Source organism: Rhinatrema bivittatum, chromosome 2, assembly GCF_901001135.1.
Source record: "Rhinatrema bivittatum chromosome 2, aRhiBiv1.1, whole genome shotgun sequence".
NCBI lineage: Eukaryota > Metazoa > Chordata > Amphibia > Gymnophiona > Rhinatrematidae > Rhinatrema > Rhinatrema bivittatum.
In genome coordinates, this window is record NC_042616.1 from 81989995 (window position 1) to 82005086 (window position 15092).

The window sequence follows — 15092 nt, forward strand, 5'->3', positions numbered from 1 at the left end:
ATGAGGATATTTGCTTTCTCACCAGATTATTAGACCCTTTCACCTGCAAAGTTTTACCATCTCCTCGCTTCTGTCATTCTGAACCCTCCCTCCTCTCCATTTTAAAGGCAAAAGTGGATAGAAAATTTGGAGGTTGCTCTTGGTGGCAGAGAGACACTCTGTAACAGGTTGTTCCCCACTGATTCAGGCTTAAGAAAATGGCTCCTGAGGATATTTTGTATCTTTGGGACCAGAGCCCCTCCATGAGGAGAAGAATGCCTCTGCCAGAGGAGAGACCCTCGGTGCCGATCTGCTCTTCTCTGCATTTTCAATTGCTGTTCTGGGCTCGGAAGACTGGAGAGCGCACGCTCCCCCCTCTACTGCTTTGACCCGAGGCACTACGCTGGGACGCATCACTCTAATTCCCCTAAGTCGGCAGTGACTGAGGTTCCTTCCTATTGGAAAGTGTGAAAGGTGTGAGGCAAGTAAACTCTCAAGAAGACAGGAAGGTGAATGGGTCTTACCGTCGCACCTCCACTGCCCCACTCCAGAGGAATACAAGCATGGAAGGATCAGGCCCACTGTGGGAACACTCAGCCCTTCTATAAAGCCATGACTGGGCATGCCTTTTACTAAACACGGCCACAGAGAAAGTGCCTAATCTTAGGAAGAGTACAAGTATCCCTGAGGCTACAGCACTTGTGATTTGTGGAAATATTAAAATGTACTGGGAGTGGGAGGATACACCTCACTGACAGGCCGATATAAAGTTCGTGGGAGAGCGGGCGAGCAGGCCACTCTCCTGTGCATGCGATTCACTAAAAAAAAATTCAAATTAGGGTCCGCGGTAAAAAGAGGCGCTAGGGACACTAGCGCGTCCCTAGCGCCGCTTTTTTGACAGAAGCCGCGGCTGTCAGTGAGTTTGACAGCTGACGTTCAATTTTGCCGGCGTCGGTTCTCAAACCTGCTGCCAGCCATGGGTTCAGAAACTGGACGCCGGCAAAATTGAGCATCCGGTTTTCAAGCCTCGGGCCGATTTAAAATTTTTTTAAATTTTTTACTTTGGGATCTCCGACTTAATATCGCCATGATATTAAGTCGGAGGGTGTACAGAAAAGCAGTTTTTACTGCTTTTCTGTGCACTGCTTTTCTGTGCACTTTCCCAGTGCCGGCAGAAATTAACGCCTACCTTTGGGTAGGCGCTAATTTCTGAAAGTAAGATGTGTGGCTTGGCTGCACGTTTTACTAAGTGAATTGCGCGGGAATAACTAATAGGGCCATCAACATACATTTGCATGTTGCGGGCGCTATTAGTTTCGGGGGGGGGGGGGGGGTTGGACACGCGTTTTTGATGTGCTATTACGGATAAAGCTAGCGTGTCAAAAACGCGCGGCCGAACGCACTGCACTGTATCAGCCTGTGAGAGCTTAAGGAGGTGTGAGGACCTTTCTAGGATCCCTCCTTTCCACGCTGCAGGTTGTATTAAGTGGGACCTAAGAAGGTGGCCTCTGAGGCATTGATCTCCCACTCTCACCTGCCATGCCCCTTGCCACCAGTGCGCGTGGTGTTGCTTTGAAAGCATCAAATTGATAATGAAAGGCCCAAGTGGAAAACTGCTGGCTAGAATCTTTCAAGCTTTGCTTTGTTTAAATGTGACATCCAGAAACTGAAGTTACATTGCATAGTTATGACTACTGTACCTGTTTGCTACCATATAAGCTCCAACTGAATTTAACCTGAAATCTGTCAAACCCAGTCCCTTGAGTTCCCCTGACATATGTCTGTTTTGTTTTTTTTTTTATCAGGAGATCCACAGTGATAAAAGGGAGAACTAGTTCACCGACCTGTAGCGATGGGTTAGTAGCTGTTCTCTGATAGAACGCCAAAGTTTTAGGCCTGCAGACTTAAATCAGGGGAGAAACAGAAATTTATAAAACCCTTTTTCTCTTGACCTCTTCTCAACCTTTCTACTAGACACTCTTGAAACAATGAGGGGGGAGGGGGGTTGTCAGTCACTAATACGAAACCTGTTACACTCTGGAGTGTAACAGGTTTCGTATTAGTGACTGACACTCCAGAGTGTAACAGGCACTGTTACACTCCAGAGTGTAACAGGCACTGTTACACTCTGGAGTTTTAGTGTGCCCTTGCGCCTCAGCCCGACCCCAGACGCGTCCAGGACCGACCCGAGGGTTGACGTTGTTTATTCTAAGAAAGTACAGCTGCAATAGGTAACTTGAGACTTTATTAGGGAAAGACAAAGGGATAGGGACAAGGAACAGAACAAAGCACGAGGAAATAGTTTGTTCTGGGGGGCGACAGGTCCATACAACTGTACAATCACCCAGCCACCCCAAAGAGGTGCATAATCTTTTATACCTTTCATACTGACCAATCAGAGTATATTCAAAGTGTTATTCTTAGATAAGTGCAGTGCATTTCATTTGAGAATGTATTAGACCAATCAGCTAATGGGTCTGGGGTGTTGGCTGGCTGCATTCCAGCACGTAGGCAGAGTCCTTTGCATTCTGTATCTAACACTGGTATACAGGAATACTGCACTAAGAGGTGTCAGAAAGACAGTGCATACCTACAGCGTGGTTCAGCATGGCTGACGGGCTTACCCTCTTCCAGGCCTGCAAGCTCCCATGGCCAAGGATGTTGGAAGTTGAATGGTCCTCCGACCATTCCGAGCCCTTTTGGACCTGCTGCGTGGAACAGCATGGAGCAGCAGGCCTGGCCTGAGGTTGAGGGCAGACGGAGGCCTTCACACGTAGACAGGACTCTGAGGGATGCTACGGCATCACGGACAAGACTGGGTTGATGTAACGGCATCACAGGCGAAGACACTTGGGTTGATGCAACGGCATCATGTGAGACTTGAAACTTGACAACAGCTGGGAGGAAGGACACTGGCACTGTCTCCCAGGGCGCCCTACTCAGCCCACCCACGGGACTGAGTCGCGGACCACCCTGTCCCACTACGCGCCCTACACATCCCTAGGAGGCTGATCACGGACCACGAGGAGAGCGGGACAAGCGCAGGGAAGACCCAGGCAAGGAGGAACTCCAATGACGGAGCCGATGTCATCCGAAGCTCCACCTATGGCTGGCGGGAACAGAAGCTCAGTAGCACAGGGACAATTCCCTCCTGCAGGCCACTCCATTCTCAGGCACAACATCATCCAAGAACCACAGCTCTACAGGAACAGAAGGCTCAGGAGCACCAGACGAAGACGCAGGGAAGAACATCCGGACAGGCAGGCACATCAGGAGGTGGAAGATCATGACGGAACATCAGGAAATGGACAGGGACCTCAGGCAAGACATCAAGACACGAAGACATGGTACGAAGGCAGACGAGACGAGGAGCTCCACGAAGAACAGAAGACCTTACAAGGTTCTGGCAGGCAGGAGCCTCCAGAGGGATGTCACTCCTTTGCAAGGCAACGACAGACTGACTGAGCAGCCCTTTTATAGGGCTGGAGGAGGAAGTCCCATTAAAGGTGGGGCCAGCACACTTCCTGTGTCTGGCCCTTTAAATCTAGCAGAGAGGCGCGCGCCGGCGCCTAAGGAGCAGGAAGCAGGGCTGTGCAGGACCGTGGACAGCGGCCTGCACAGCGTCTGTGCGTCAGAAGCGCAGGGCTGGCCTGAGGAGCAGGCCCGAAGACGGCAGCGGCTCCAGCCGCCACTCGAGCCCGGGGATGTGGCCTTCGCGCCGTGAAGATGGTGGAAGTCGGCAGCGGCTCTATGCCGTGAAGAAGGAGAATATCCGGGGCGGCCTCCGGGCCGAGTGGGGAAGACAGTCAGCGGCTCCGGCAGCGTGGAAGGCCCGACGGCGGCGTCCTGCCGCGTCGGGTGAAGAAAAGCAGCATGGTGAGTGAGTCTGCTCGCGGGGGAACCCGCGGGCAGCACGGTTCACAACAGTGCCGTGGGCTGATGGTAAAATCCCATCGCCTACACTGCCATGGGAATGTATGATCCCTCTACGGGGCATGCTCTCTGGTAAGGTTCTCAATGGGGCCTTACACCAATAAATGCGTCTTGGTTAAACAGACTGAGGTTGCTCCCCCTGACCTCGCCACATGGAAATATAAAATATTCAAGATGCTAGAACTAGACAAAATCCCAATTACAGTGAGCAAACAGCAGAAGGCCGGAGATCTTTGGGTCAGGTGAAGTAAATGTATTTACCATTTCCCTACTAGAGAAAGAGAGTCAGAATTAGATACTAAAACCTGAATAGAGTTTCAGAGAATGTCTGAGTCTGAGGCAAGCGAACATGATGATCTTGTTTTGGGTTAGAATTATATATGTTATATAAAAAGAATTCACTGAGTTAGTACTGTATCAATGTGTAAGCCTAGTGCAGGGGAGCTTGCCTACAGAAGTGGGGGTTTGCTAAAATGAATGTCACTCAGTTTTCTCAATTAAAAAAAATACTCGGAGAAGTACTTTTCAAAGTTGGTTCATATAGGAATTTTGCTTCTTTGGAAACTGTAAGCATCCATTTTGAATTTTCAAAGCTAGTAAATAACTTCAAATCTGCCTATCCTATGTGATTTACTCTTCGCAGGGAACTGCTTAGCAGACACCGATGCATTGCACTGATGAATCTTAACTCTACATTACATAACATAACATACGATAACGGGTAACTTGTTCTTATGTTCTAACCTCATGGCCTGTGCTTCTGCTAACCCATGCAGGTTGCATGATGTCTATACCCAGTTCAGAAAGTTAATGGAGTCTCAGCCCAGAGTCCGACCAACTATCTATCCAAATGCCAGAGCAGGTGAAGCCTCTGCCTTCGGGGTAGGCGAAAGACTTATCCTAACATTAGCTGAGGTAGGACGGACAGATTGGGGACTTATAAAAAAAAAAAAACAACCCACAAACAAACCCTCAAACATTTAAAAAAAAAAATGCTGTGTTCTCTAGTCTCTGCTTGAGGCTTTTTGAGGTGAGGTTGCACAAATAATGCTAAAAGCTGTCCTGGTCCAGCAGTGCAGGAGACCTGGCCGGGGTTGCGTTCTGGTCCCTAGGATGACAGTAAGCCCGCAGCCACTCTGGGGAGAGAGATACAGATACAGATCTTATAGCACCATCTGCTGGTCCACAAGCAGCACCTGTGGGGCTCAGGCACAGATTTAGGCTTAGGCAACTACTAGGCTCCCAAATTTTGAAGGTGCCAAATGCCCAGGACAAAGGGAAGCCTGTTCTTAATTGCTTTGAGCTGCCTGCCAGTGCCACTTCAAAGGAACATCACCATGGCATGCTCCCTGTCCTCAGATCCTGCCTGTGAATGCCAAAATCTTAAATCCAGCCCTGCTTGGGCTCCCAAGAGAGTCTCAGCGTCAGCAGACAGCCCAGGCTTGATGACTGACACACAGGGATGAGGGTGAGGGGGGTGATTAATGGGGGTCACAAAGTCAGTCAGCATGCAGGATAGTGCTAGAAGCGCCAGTCCTGCAGGGCTGTACCATGCTCTGCAGTAAGTGGCTGCTGTTGATAAAGCAGTGAAGGGATGGTTCGGCCTGGCAGAGGGTGGGACTGGCCTGCCAAAGTTCCAATCCAGGCTGCACCCTAGCTGAGTGAAAGAAAAATGCCACCCTCCCTTATTAGAGATTAACATAGTTTTATAATGTTAATTAAACACTTGGCTTCAATATTTAGAGAGTATAATTAGGATAAAGTGCAAGTAAAGAATGTTTATTTCAATTAAAATAAATTAAAATTTCAATTAAAATTTCAATTTTTGCTATACAATTATATTAATTGATGCAATTGACTGAAATGTAAATATTTCTTTGTTCAATTTCTCCCCCTTTCCAGATCCTAGTTAATTTTCCCTGTTTTGTTGTAACTTTCTCACATCCATAATATTGTTTTCTGTATTTGAAGTTTGAATTGGGAATATGGTTTACTATGTTACTCTCTACCTTACACACATTGTTAATTGTAAACCGGGTTGATGTGATTCTAGTCATGAAACTCGGTATAACAAAATAATAAATAATAATAATTACAAGGCTAGTAATGTTACTTTAATGACTTTTTCCTTCTTCTTTACTTTCTCCAAGAAAACTGTTTAATCTTTGCACATTAGCCCTCGGGGTTTCCATAAAAACAGAGCTGAGCGTTAAGTCTTTTTATTTTCTGTTTCTATTATATTTGATTGTTTTATTGTACACTGCCTCGAGTGGTGAATTGACGTGCAAGTTATGCACTATTTCAGTTTATTTAAAAAAATGTAAGTGTTCCAAATGTATTTACATGGACTCAAGAGTGCAGTTAAATGCTTTGCCCATTCAACATAGAAACCAATGACAGATAAAGACTTCCTATCCCCAAAGAGCTTGCCCATCTTCTCCACTGGTGCATTACAGTCATATTCCCCCTTTGCTATGGATCCTCTGCTTGCCCTGAATTTTTATAATTCATGATGGCATCTTAGCCTCCACTGAGAAGCAGGTCTGTGCAGCACCACCCTTTCTGTAAAAGATTGCTTCCTTGTATTACTCCTGAATTTATCTCCACCAGCCTCACAATCATGGCTTAGCAGTTACAAGGGGGAAATACCTTTTATTCCGTGTTTACCAAAGAAGAGGCTGGGGAAGGGCCATTGATGCCTGGCAGGGATAATTACGGTGACAGGGTAAATATCACTCCGCTGACAGAGGAGAGGGTTTGCAGGGAGCTAGCAAAGCTAGAAGTGGGACAAGAGCATGGGGCCTGGAATGAGAGATATCCCGGGGAGTTTATAGACTGAGATTCTGGTAGCTCTACAAACAGTTCTGTCCATTCATTCTTTGGGGGCAGGAGTGGCTGCAGAGGGCTGGAGAGGGGCAGATGCTGTCCCTTTTTATAAAAGGGGAAATAGAAAGGAGGCCTCTTTGGTGGATGAAAAGGAAAAATTTGTCTTTTTTTCAGATGATACGAAGGAGCAACAGATTCGACATTTCTGATGCAGTAGAAAAAAAAACGAGCAAGCTAAGAGTCAGAGGAATTGCCAAGTGCTTAATCTGTTAAGAGTCGGTGTAAAAAAAAAAAAATTAGATTTAATTGAGAATCACTTTTCTGTATAAAGTTGTCTACTACTGTTGAAGTTAATTGTTCACTTTTCTATTAACTGTTGTATGCAAAACCTGTTGCTATTTATTGTTTTCTTACTGTATAACTTGTTACTTGTAAAGCATTGTGCTATGTTATTGTTCTCTGTAAACCGAGGTGATGTAGACCTTTACGTACCGCGGTATATAAAAATCTCAAATAAATAAATAAAAACAAGTGCAGAGTCATGCAGATGATATGTAGAAATCCAAGAAAATAGTACAGAATGGGATGAGAAGAACAGATGTGCAAAACAAGGTGGCAAGGCAATAGCTAGAGAGATTTTACATAGGGAGAACTATAGTCAATAAAAATGATAAAGGTCATACAGCCACGATGTATAAGTCACTAGTGGATCTCAGCTGGAGTGCTGAGTGCACTTCTGGAGCTGTACCTTCAAATGGATGTAGAAAGAGTAGAGGCAGTACAGAGAAAGTTTACTGAAATAGTGCAGTGTAACCACAGCACTTACATAACTATTAAAGATCACAGAGCAGAACCATTACTAAATTCCAGTAACTGCAACCCTGTTAAAGTCTTTAATCTGGAAACCCAGGAACTGCAACAAGTACAGCATTTGTACAATTACCAGGACCGGCTGACCAAAATGAGTCCCTCCCCTGGCTTCCTTCTGAGCGTGCTGGAGGAGGGCAGTGTTTGTGTAATATTTATCTGATTCCTGCTCTATGTGTCTCCCTGACTGCTAGATACTCCTCCCCCACCCAAGTTCACAGAACAAACTACTCACATCCTCCTTTGATCCCACTCAATCATTCTTCTTTGTGTCTGTCATGTCAGATAGGGTGTCTACTGCAAGATGAGGGTGTATGGCACTGTTAGGACTTGGTTATCAAATAATCTGACTTAGCCCAGCCTGCAGATTGTTTGCACAGCTAAGGGGACCAGTTCTGCAATTGTTCTCAGGATGAGATCATATCAGCTGCTTGCTTTATTTCTTCATCATATGCACACAAACTGCAATAAGTATTGTATGCAGTTATGGAGGCTATACCTTCAAAAGGATATAGACAGAGCAGAGACATTACAGAGAAAGTTTGCTGAATGAAATGGTGCCATCTGCACCAAAATCCTTAAGAGATTAGATTCAAGGAGAGGAGAAAGGAAGGGGATAATAGATGCATTCAAATACCTGAAAGGTATTACTAGTGCACAAAATGCAAGTATTTTGCAATGGAAAGAAAGTTCTAGAACAAGAGGTCATGCATGAGAATCTGAGGAGATTCAGAAGTAAGATAAGAAAATCTTTCTTCACAGAAAGCCTTCCCATGTAGGTGATATGGGCAAAAAAATAACTCTAGAAACCATGGGATAAGCACAGAGGATCCTTAATTGCAAATGTAACCCTTGTCAGCATGCTATTTCCCAGTAGAACCCTATAGAGAATGAGTTTAGGGCTTGACCTGAGCATGTGCCTAGGAGAATCTGGTCAGATCACACCAGAGGGAAAGTGTGAGGTCAACAGGGCTTGAACAGTAAGGAGAACACAGCAAGTCTCCAAGACCTTCTGAAATAAGTAGCAGCAGTCAATGCCTGTTGAAGGAAGAATCTGCATCCTGGGAGGCTGCCTGAAGCTCCTGGAGAGAAACAAACACTGGTTATATCTGCTTTCTGAAGACCTCTCCATGTGTACACCCAGAAGTGGAGCCCTCCCAACAGGGTAACAGTCTAGAGTAAGTTGTTGCTCACATCTGGGAATCCCGGTGAGAATTGAGACCCATTCAGGATCAGAGGGAATGACCTCAGCAAGAAAAAAAAGGGAATTGGCTTACTACTAAAGGAACCCTAATATTGACTCTTGTCAGTTTCAAGGGACTGAGACATAAGGACCACTATCAGAGTAACACAACCACAGTGGGGAAAGCCCAGCCTTGGTTCCAACAGGCACATCAGTAGCATGGGATCTTCTTAGTGTTTGGGTACTTGCCAGGTTCTTGTGGCCAGGTTTGGCCTCTGTTGGAAACAGGATGCTGGGCTTGATGGACCCTTGGTCTGACCCAGCATGGCATGTTCTTATGTTCACTACAGGCAGAGCCAAGACACAGGTAAAGGCCAGGATAGTTAGCATTCAAGCAGAGTCATGGAACAGGCAAACATCATGGTTGACAGAGATCAAGCAGAATCAAGGAGCAGTCTGAGTCACTACTAGCAAAGTGTCCGGGGGGCAGGGGAGGCAAGACAAAGAAGGACAGGAGAACAAGGCTAAACAAAGCAGGCACCATCACACCAGCTGAGAGCCACTAGATAACTAATCACTGAGGCACAGGCTGGTTGCAGAGGGCTTTCTTTTATACCTGGCCACGATGTCCTGGCTACAAGACCTATAAAAAGAACTCAGGAATGCAGGAAGTTCTATACAGAGCCCTTGGATGCAGCACAATATGGGATGCAGGAGGTGCTTGGAGGTAAGGGGTGTTACATCTCTGGTGAAAGGTTTAGGAGTAAGATCAAGAAATGTGGCTTAGCTCTTCAAGTTTCCTGGTGTAGTGTGGACTGTCCTGCTTTCTGCTGTAGAAGGGACAGAATTGCAAACTGGAGTTTGATTATTTGATTATTGGTCTCATATTTTATTTTAGTGCTTTTCTTATCCCGGCATTCATGATACAGATCATATCACGTCGGTTTACAGGTAACTGGGGTTATAACCTTACTATTAACATAGTATAGAGAAATAAAAAGTTACAATGAAACAGGGGTGAAAGAACTGGGGGAAGAGGAAAAACATAGCAGAGAGTAACTTGTTAACCATAGCAGTTATTTACAGTGTGATTGAGTGTTCAGTCAAGCTAAATCGAGCGGCTCTGTGCTTATGGAGAGGCCTGTTTATTATGGAAAGGTCTGTTTAAATAACCAGGTCTTGAGCCTTTTCCTGAATGTCAAGAGGCAAAGTTCTTGTCTGAGCTCTGGGGGAATAGCGTTCCATATGGTTGGTCCCGCTGTAGAGAAGGCCCATAAGGGATCATGTGTTCAAAGCTAGTCAGTTATGGGAGAGTGCATCAATGCAACTAGAAACTAGAGATGTACTTCAGATAAAAATTTCATGTCGTGCTTAGTTTTGGAGCCCCCCTCCATGGGAATTTCGTTTTTTCCGGGGGCCACGATTTTCGGGTTAGCGCGCACTATCTGGAATTAGCGCGCACTAACTAAAAAATTATTTTTTTACGAAATTTCGGAAAAAATTTGTTGCGTCCGTCGGTCTTTGATGGCTTTGCCCTGCCTACTTCTCTCTTCTTGCGGCTCCTCCCGCTCACCTTGGACTGATGATCGCCGCGGCATCTGCTTGCCGACCTCTCCGGTGTCTCTGGACTGGCTTTGGTGCTGCCTCCCACCATTCTCCTTCAAGGTACCTCTAGGGCGCACGCACGCACTCCGCCCTCATCTTTATTTCCACGTTGGCGCGAACCTCAGGGGCGTCCCCCTGTTCTGACATCATGACTCGAGGGTATATCTGCCTACTACATTTGCTAGTTCATGGAGTTAGCAACTCAGGATTCGTACGGATGGGATTCGCTCTCCGTTCCTAAGCTACTCTGCCACTCCAGCTCTAACTGGAACTCTTACTACCCTTCGGGGGTATCTACGGGGTACCCACTCCTCGCAGGCCTCTCTGTTTCTTTCAGGTGCTATCAGGAAACCGGTACTCACTCCTCGAGGGCCCATGTTCCCTGTGTCGCTGCCTGCAACTTCTACCTTCTGCTTGGAAGAACTAACTACAGTCACCATTAGTGAGTACAGTAAACATCTCTCTCTACAGTACTACTTCGCCGGAATCAGGAACTCGCTCCTCGAGGGCCTGCCCTCTGCTCCGGTGCCAGACCTCTCGTCTAGTGGAATCTCTGCTACTCTAGTGAGTACAACGCTACTGAGTCTCTCTGCTCTAAGGGATCAGGTACTCGCTCCTCAAGGGCCTGCTCTCCCTGTCTCAGAGCTCTACTATTCTACTTGGGACTCTGAATGCTAATTCTATTGTGTGCTCATAACTCTCAGTCTCTTTTCCACTACAGCACTGTCTACAGAGGATCTGCTGTTCCAGCGTCCTGTGAGAGACGCGCCCACCCGGGCTCTACAACCACTACTCACTACTGACACCTCTGGTGTTCCACATACTGTTTAATAAAAGATTCAAATCTGTGTTTGTCTGTACGGAGTTTAGCCTGACACTGTGGTCCTTCATGAGCAAGTACCATCAACAAGGAATAACCTACATGGGCCAGACAGTTGAAACTGGGTTCTGAGAATAGAGTCCCAGTGATGAAATGGGTACGTAAGACTTGTCAGAAATATACTGACCCAGTGCCAGTGGAGAAGATTACCTGGCTTGTGAGTTACCATTCGTCCATGGGATGTTGGATCATGATTTTCCCCTATATGCCTGGCAAAATTTCTGAGATAGATGCCATCAAGAAGTCTTGGCCAAATCCTAGTCATCATAAGGACCGGGTTTGATATGTAATGTTCCTCCAAGCCTGTCCACCCCCTTATTGAGAAGTGATCCCTCTGCTGTCTGTTAGGGAAGTGGACCCTCATGTCTGCCAGTTGTCCGACCCACATTGACAACTGGTGGACATGCCCCAAGGTGGGACCAACACCAGCTTTGCCTATACCAACTGTCTCCCCCGCAGGTTTGAGCCCATGGCTTCTGATGGCCAGTAGGTCTTAGAAGGGTCCCTGGGGTGATAGCAAGGGTAAGAATTCAAGGTCAGGGTAGGCAATGAACAGCAGGAACTGGCACGCAGGCCAGATGTCGAGGCAGGTAGCAGGAACCCGTAGACAGTCCAGAGGTTGGGGCAGGCAGCAGACAGCAGGAAGCAGTAGAAAGGCAGAGATTGGGGCAGGCAGCAGAAAGTCAGATCCAAGCAGAGGATCAAGTCCAGGAGGCAATTAGGAAGGTCAGAAGACAAGCCAAGGTCAGTCCAGGAAGTCCAGCCAAGAGAGACAGTAACAGAGTACTACAGTGGGGACCAGGGCAGGACAGGAGAGAACTGGGACACACAAGCATAGCAGGAAGTTGGAACACAGGGGCACGGGCTGTTAGGAACACAAGCAGACAACAGTCCCTGTAATGCTCTGTCCTGATAATTGTCTGGGAGTGCTTTATGGTTTCTTACTGGAGTAATTAGTGTTGTGAGTGTGAATACCTTCCTCCTATACTTAGATAAAATTTAACCAGAGTTGCCTCGTGCATTGTTTAGGTGGACTATGGTGTTTGCAGTAACTATGGCAACTGGCTGTATAGCTCCAGAATTGGGAACGAACCAAGAGAAAACAGGAAGTTCACCATGATCAAACAATGCTTGGACTATGAAGACAATATAATTGCAGGTGCACATCACCCATCAGAACGGAGGCAGCGCAAGGCTGCAGCATGAGCAGTTTCTGATCCTCATCCAAAAATCCAGTTTAGCATCTGCCGCTTTGGGGGCCTAGATGCTAAACTGCATTCAGATCAGCAGGTTAAAACTGCTGTTAGTGCGTGCGTTAAAATGGCTCTTACTGTGGTATGCGCTACCTGCTAATTAGATGCATACTGTGGTTGCACCAGTTCTCTTATGCTAGCCATGGTAACCCAGTTACTGCAGGAAACTGGTTACCTCTGCCCCTCCCCTCTCTCACAGAAAGAGATAGTGCAGAGGATGAAAAAAAAATAAAATTTATCTCTCCGCTAGATATGAAACCCCCCCCCCCCCCCAATACTGCCACCCCTCTGATCCAATATCTGACCTTCTCCTACCCCAGGAGGAACCCCCTCTGCTCTGGGTGCTGGGTGAGCAGGAGGAGAACCATGGATTTAAAGTACAAGTCATGGAAAGAGCATCATTTCAGATGAGGACGAGGAGCCAGCAGGAGGGAGATCTCCTCCTTCCTGCTCATCCCTAGAGGAGGGGAGTCAGAGTGGGTGGGTGGGTGGGGCAGGTCTTTATGGAGGGGAGGTGGGAGATATTGAGTGATGTTGGGGTAAGAGGGACGGGAATGTGCATGACAGGGTTAGTGCACTGGATACTTTCACGCTATACCATGCTAAATTAGCTGGCAATGCACCCAAAACAAATTTAGTGCAAGTTAATAAATAGTAGGGGTATTGCAAAACAACTTATTACCTTACTGTTTGCACATTACTCAGGTGGCAGTGCTGAAATGTAAATGTGCCATACTAGTTCAGTGCGGTGGCATTGGAGTGGAGCTTTTGGGCTTTTTGTGCTTATCGGAGGGCTCTCATTTCTCTCAAATGGCACTGTCCTTCCAGGCTTATGCCTCTAATGTATTTATTTGCAATAATTTTTAGACAAGATCACTGATCACGCAAAGTGGTGTACAAAACATTTAAAAATTATGATAAAAACATAACATCTCTATAAAATACAAAATATCATTAAATAACATAAATAATTCTAGTTATGATATGCATTTGAATAGTCAGAGTAAGTCTTCTTGTATTTACAAGTGTGCACCTTGCACCAGGTAGCTTTAAAAAGCATTTGGATCAATATCACTTTAAATTTAGCTATAGTAAAGTGCACTTCTGGCCTTTTATATCTTCATGGTAGTGCACACCCTTAAGAGATTTTTCTTGGTTGAGGAAGGGTTCACATTCCAAGGCTGCTTCTGCTGTAGCAGCTGGCAATAAAGGGGACCTGAATCACAGCTCAGGGTGTCATTCTGGGAATGCTGGCAGGGACTGGGAATACAAACAAAAAGGAAAAATATAGATATTTTAAAGTTTGTGTTTCCAAGAAAGGAATGAAACAGTTACATCTAGCAGCAGACATCCCATCCATTTGCAGAGGTACTGCAGCTTTTCCAAATAATTAGGTTGGTAACTTTGAAATGCTTCCCACCTACAGCGCCAAAAGGTAGCGTTATAATGAAACAAAGTTATTTGATTTGGAGGCTTAACTCATGTTCCACCTCCGTCAGCTCCCCATTTCCCTGTAGAACTGGAGGGCTGGTCATGTGCTCCCATAACCTGCCGTGATAGGCTAGGAGAGGGTCAGGGGGGTCAGAGAGCAGATGCTACACGGCCCCTCCAAACAAGCCCTGGGACACTTGTCGGGCTACTTATGTACAGCAGGACGCACCCTGCACGCCCTGGGGGAGCATTTCAGCTTCATTGACTTTGTGAGTGGATGGCAAAGGTGAAATGCCATGTTAGACAAATGTGTGACATTGCCAGCTATATATATACCATGTAGGAAAAGACATCTGTAAAACAAACATGCTAGGAGTAAGTGAAAGACATTAAGGTAGAGAAGCAGGGCTCTGGCTGGTGGGAGAGGCTGCCTGCCAGTCCTTGCTTCCATTCCTCACCTTGAAGCGCACCCATGCAGGTTGATCAAACAGGAACACTTTCAAAGGAGTTTCTGCGAGTAATGGGGATATTTACCCTTGGGAAGAACAACTTTGAAAACTGCCCCCTCTTCTGTACGGGGGAAAAAATATGCACACTATCTTCAGTTTTTACCCCCATGGGGGCAAAAGGAGCAACGCCAGGGGGCAGGGTTAGAGTGGACTCATGGAAGTACGCATGGGGAGATTTCATTTTGAAATCCCCGTGCCTTTTTACCCCCACGTACTTTGCCCTGGGCCTGTAAACTTCCTTTGGGGTTTGGAAACTGGCCTAACGCTCATTAAAGTTGGGGGTAAAAATAACCAAGTTTGAGCACAGTTTGGTAAAACCGGCATTCTTGCTGAAAGGTTTCGGGCTATCACGTTATTACAGCACTAGAAATGACCCATTCCATCCATTTCTGATGCAGGGAGATGACGTCCGGCTCTGGGTTCCAGAGTCGCAGGCCATTAAGGACAGTGACATGCACATCCCTTGGACCCTCAGTACGGCCTCCCTCTCACCTGCTGGCACAATTGTAAAGGAGACCTGTCCACTGCCAATCATTAGTGATGTCTGAAAAGAGCAGACCCATCAGTCAGAAACCGGTAAGTGCCACGAAGGATCCCTCCAAATCAAAGGACTAGAGCTTCAATTA